The sequence below is a fragment of the Poromitra crassiceps genome, assembly GCF_964638095.1.
Source record: "Poromitra crassiceps genome assembly, chromosome: 11".
In the NCBI taxonomy this organism is placed as follows: domain Eukaryota; kingdom Metazoa; phylum Chordata; class Actinopteri; order Beryciformes; family Melamphaidae; genus Poromitra; species Poromitra crassiceps.
Window position 1 is genome coordinate 4,100,448 of NC_139643.1, and position 5,000 is coordinate 4,105,447.

A 5,000-nucleotide genomic window follows, 5' to 3' on the forward strand; every position below is an offset into this window, starting at 1 on the left:
GTGTTTGATTTTCATCATAATCTGGTTTTCCATAATAATAATAATAAGTTCAGTGTTTATGCCTGTGTTGCTGTCTGTTGTAGTGTAAAACGACTAAAGGGAGAGCAGGTGCTTATATGAAAGTGAGTGAGAAAAGGAGAAGATACTGAATAATGACATCACAACAGTATAATCCTAATGTTAATTTAAAATTAAATATTCTTCTAAATATGGATTAAAGTCCAAAAAACATCAAAGTCCCTTCCTTACAGCACCCCTTCCTAAAAGTACTTCCAGCGCCACTGGGGAAGGGCGATTTTGAGCCTGCACTGCAGTGGTGGAATTCGCTGCAATATAATTTTTATTATATTTTCTTTGGGGGAGGGGGGGCACCAGCACAAATCTTGCATAGGGCACCAACTTGGTCAGGCACGCCACTGCACACACACACACACACACGCACACAGACGCACACACACACGAGAGAGAGAGAGAGTGTAGAAAAGGGTCCATAATGGCCCACCGTCAGGCGTGTTCTCGGGGCAGTTGATGCCCACGAGCCGGCGCGCCAACGACGTAATAACGATGACACCGCCGTGTTATCATCAATGATGACGTCAGAGTTCACCTGTGAGGTCATCGGCGATGTCAGACGGTCTAGGCTGACTGTGATGGCAGACGGGACTTTACGGGGTCACCGATGATGTCATAGCATAGAGTTCACCTGTGAGGTCATCGGCGATGTCAGACATAACATATATAACAAGGTGTTCTGTGATGTGGTATCCGGTATTCTTCCTTCCTTCTCTCTATTCTACTTCATAATGTCTACCCTTACCACGACCAAATCCGAACCCGAGCTGAATCCTGGCTGTCTTACAACCAGCCAGGCCCTGGTGACCGACTGCCTTACAACCAGCCAGGTCACGAGTGGTATTCCTTCAACCGCGTCCGAGGATCGACATCTCTGTGGTTCTGATCGACCACGGCCCATGAGCCCTCATCTACGATCCAGCACACTTCACGAGGCAAGCCCACAAGCTTCCCAACAAATTGGTCCTTCGAGCCGGATCAGAGGACGCTCAGAGATGGAACAGGAGTCAGGTGAGCTCACCCTGGTCACGGCACCTCGCCGACCAGAGGAGCAATCCTTTCCCCACCAGATCGAATCTGGATACAGCAGGAGTAGTACTCAGGGGCCAGACCCCCTACAATCCCACCAGACGATCCAACCGGGGCAGGAGCTCATTCGTAGCCACCAGGAAAACAGACCCCCTGCTCTGGCAGTCCAGGCAAGGGCCGATCTAGCTCGAGAAAAGGCTAAGTTCGATGCTACGATCGTGCGCCAAAGGGAGACCAACCGGGACCTCATCAAATACCTCGAGGAATCCCAACCAACCGGTAGGTCCCATCAAGCTGGCCACCAGTCAAGTCCGGACAGCGACGCCTATGAATCCTGCAGCCCCAACCGTGAGACACTTGATAGCAGGCCACCCCGGTATCAAGAAGTCCGGCCCCTTTCCCGGGCAGAGCCCCGGCCAAGGAGCCACAGCCATAGCCACAGGAGTCATCATCATCAGGGCGTAAGCCACCAGGACGGAATATCTTCGGCCCAGGCCCTCGCCCATGACCAGGAGACCCCAGGCGGGTATGGGTCAGCCCCATACCAAGGGGTCCGGCCCTCTTCCCGAGCAGAGCCTCGGTTGAGGAGCCCCAGCCATCTCAACTACCTATTCCCAGAATTCACCTCCTGGCCCTGCCCGGGCTCATGGAGACAACTCCAGCCAAGGCCTCCAGGGAGGCCAAGATGTCCGAGCAAGTGGACATGCCTTTGAGGACGGCGAGGCAGGAGCCCCAGATGCTTCACGGGGCGGCCGTCTCCCTCATCGCCTCGCCGGCAATTCGCCCAGAGCAGACCTATCCCACACCGGCGCTCCACGGGGCGGCCAACGAGGCACTAGGGGCCGAGGCTTCCCTCCAACGAGGGCAGACAAACTGCTTCCTCGCTGACCATATGCCGCTGAGTTTCCTCAACTGGAAACTCAAGCCACCAGAGGCCCCTCACTCCCTTGCTGACCCTACGCAGCTGAGTTTCCTCAACTGGAAACTCAAGCCACCAGAGGCCACTGCAGCTCACTACAGCAGTTGCTGGGTAGACCCCCAGCTCCTGCACACATTTTGGCCGATGACGACAGTCACCAAATCCTGGCTCTTGTGATGTACGGGACTGGACAACAGCGTGTAGACCCGTACCGACACCCGGCCGGCGGCCAAGCGGACCACAGCCCCCCTTACTGCCAGAATAATCAACCAAGCCCTGCCTATACCAGGTGGGACTGGAGGGGCATTCCGGCCATTTCTGGAAGAATACAGATTCCCCACAGGAATCTGGGAGCGGCTGAAGACGCATGAAGATAATAGAACAATTTTGTCACGCGGGCACATGCACGCGGACTATGATGTGCGAAACTACATCACGCGTAACAACAAGCTGCGTAGCACAGCTACTTCCAGCGTGTACATGTGTGACCAGTGTTGGAGAAATTTCGTTACGCGTTCACACACACAGGCGTTGGCAGTTTTGAGTGTTACGCAACCGGAAGTGTATGTGCAGCGCGCACAACACTGAACACATGAACGCGTCGCGTACTTCTCTTCTGTTTTATTCTATTTCTTTCTATGTTACTTTTTCATCCAGTAGATGGTGCCAGTGACCAAACCAACCAGTTGATCAAGCATGTCGCTAGCAGGTTACTGTCCCAAGATTGCTCGCAGACTATTCTGTGGTCAGCACCAAAGATTACCCACAATCCCTTGGGCCCACATTTTACAACATAAATCGCCCATTAATCCTCATAAACAGCATTTAAAACGTGTAATAATGGATACATGAGTCGGTAAAACTGTTTTTATAGTTGTTTTATTAGTTGTTTTATTTTATTTTATTTGGTGAATGAATGACACCATGTCAGAGACGCAGACCCAACAGCTGTAGTATAAATAGGTTGTGTTGGGATTGCCGAGTTAGATTAAGCTGACCCCTTGCGGCTGGATGGTAGAAGCAAGTTGTCAACTACAGTCCTGACAGCATGAAAAACTCTTTTACCGACTCATATCCATTATTACACGTTTCAATTCTGTTTATATTGTTATAGTTTCATCTGACTGCTGTACATGATGACTTGTAGGAATATGCACAAGACTATGTTTTAACTCCAATGAGCTACGCTCGGTGTTTATTACAGCCCTTTTTTCGTTCATAAACTGATTATTCTGAGTTCAGTAATTCTCATTATCAGTTTATTGTGTGCATGACAGTAAACACACTCATTCTAGGTCTATTCTTTGATCACACTGCACACAAAACCACGCAATTCATAAACAGATCATTTTAATCATGGCTCAGAAATGTTCAGGCAATAATACTTCAGGAAAATAGATACTAATCATTAACTTATGACTACCTACTCATTAACTATGATTAACTAGTGATTGACTAATGCCAAATTTTTCATTAGCTACGCATTAACTGGCTATTAGTTAATGGTTAGTTTACTAGTAACTACTATAGTATTTGTGTAGCTACGTTATTGTAAAGTGTTACCATATAATAGGCTATAGCTACAAAACACAAAAAAAAAAACAGGCGATCTTTCAGCATGTAGCATAACGTTTTTTAAATGGCCTCTGAAATGTTTAGGCAATAAAACAAATAAATAAATAAATAAAATAAAAATATAGCCTGCATGAGGAATAAAGTTAACAAAAACAGAGAGCAGCAGGCTTTTATAATAGGCTACAAAATAAAAAATAACAACTTCACATGTTGCTGTTAAGGAACAGCAGAGCATTAACACTTGCAGCAGCTCATATTAACAATGAAATACTGTCAATAAAATAAAATACATCTGGAACATTAATAAACATTATAGCAGGCTATGTGATTGTGACGCTGCTCTGTTTCAGAAGCAGGACAGCTCCTCGAAGCGACATGCTTGATCAACTGGTTGGTTTGGTCACTGGCACCATCTACTGGATGAAAATGTAACATAGAAAGAGATAGAATAAAACAGAACAGAACTACACGACGCGTTCATGTACGCGCAGTGTTGTGCACGATGCAGATACACTTCCGGTTGCGTAACACTCAAACTACCAACGCGTGTGTGTGTGAACGCGTAACGAAATTTCTCCAACAGTGGTCACACGTGTACACGCTGGAAGTAGCTGTGCTACGCAGCTTGTTGTTACGCGTGATGTAGTTTGCGCACATCATAGTGCGCGTACGTGTGCACGCGTGACAAGATTGACTATGTTAAGTCACGCAGGCACACACACGTTGCTGCGCATGTGTCAGTGAATAGTGACGTCGATAGGACCTCATAAACACACAAACGCACAAGCGCGCGCGCACACACACACGACACACACACACAAACACACAAACGCACACACACGCGCGCGCGCGCGTGCGCACGCACGCACACACACACACGCACACACACACACACACACATGCACATGCGCACACACACACACGGACACACGCACCCGCGCACACGCACACGCGCACACACACACACACACACACGAGAGAGAGCGCAAGAGTCAAAATATCAGATGTGACTGTAATGTATAGAATCTACACAGCATCTACATAGAACAGATGGGTCAAAAACCACGCATCACACACACACACACACACACACGCGCACGCGCACACGCACACACGCTCGCACGCACGCACGCACGCACACACACACACACACACACACACACGAGAGTCAGAATATCAGATATAATAATAGTTAATAGTGTAGAATGTGTAGACTCTACAGTGAGTTAAATTAATCATCCAGTTAATCTCTGAATGAGCTGAACACAAATTCATATCATCTCTATCAATTTGACATGAAAGTGTTCTCACAATATTCAACAGTATCGTCCACATTCAGATGTCATCAGTTAGTTTAAATGTACCATGTTGTTGTATATATCAGTTTGTGTTCAACATACCTGTG